The following is a 921-nucleotide window of genomic DNA, read 5'->3' as shown; positions in this document are numbered from 1 at the left end:
AGCTAACTTGCTCAAGGGCACTTAGATCAGCACCGGATGGTGAGTTCAAAACCAGTGAGGATGACCCCTGGTGAAAAGGGATAAGACAGGAGCGGGATGGCAGAGACAGTGCACAGGCCTCAAGGAAGCTCAACTGCACTTTGTTTCTCTGGGGTGAGACAGAGGGAAGCACCTGCCTTAGATAACTAGCAATCTGGGCCAACTCCTCGTCAGTTCCAGCATTTCTTCTCTATGACCTCTGACAGTTATCAAGCCTAAACCTCTGAGCTGAGCCTAACTCCGCCTCCACTGACTCAGTCTCTACAGATTTAAACAGTGCTGAGAGTGGAAAGATTTTCTGAAACTTCACCTGTTACTTATATTGTAACAGGCAGAACTCTAGAATTCTTCAAGTACCCCATGGACTATCCTAGTCTGGGCTTCTGCCTCCCATTTCCTGATTCAACCATGCAGTACCAATTTTGTAATTTTTTTTTAAGATAAAAAGGCTGTCCTTAATAACTCATGTTTCTCCTGCCTCACCTCTGAGCACCAGGATGGCAGGCGCATGCCCAGACCCAGCTTTGCAGTAGTACCCATAAAATGTTTTTAAAGGCTTACGCCAGGCGGTGGTGGTGCAAGCCTTTAATCCCAGTACTCGGGAGGCAGAGGATCTCTGTGAGTCTGAGGCCAGCTTGATCTACAGAGTGAGTTCCAGTTTTACAAAACTAATCCAGACCAATACTATAAAGGAATTTGAGACCCAACAAGTGTGAGATGGTTGGTATCAAATGGTCAAAGTCACACAGACACATAATTTAAAAAAAAAAAAAAAAACACTGGGAGCCACCCAATTCCTCCAGGCCATGTTCTGGGATTTTTTTTTTTTAAATGTCATAATATAATTTTAAACAGAAGATTTTTAAGTGGGTAGGCAAAGTT

At 44.0% G+C, this 921-nt stretch overlaps 1 protein-coding gene across 9 annotated transcripts in view; it reads right to left on the bottom strand.

Moving 5' to 3' along the window:
- Window positions 1-921, bottom strand: part of Dtnb (dystrobrevin beta) — a 209,021-nt gene that overhangs the window by 186,720 nt on the left and 21,380 nt on the right. The window lies entirely within an intron of this gene.

The sequence above is a fragment of the Microtus ochrogaster genome, linkage group LG3 (assembly GCF_000317375.1).
Source record: "Microtus ochrogaster isolate Prairie Vole_2 linkage group LG3, MicOch1.0, whole genome shotgun sequence".
Lineage (NCBI taxonomy): Eukaryota > Metazoa > Chordata > Mammalia > Rodentia > Cricetidae > Microtus > Microtus ochrogaster.
This window is presented reverse-complemented; position numbering and strand designations above follow the sequence as displayed.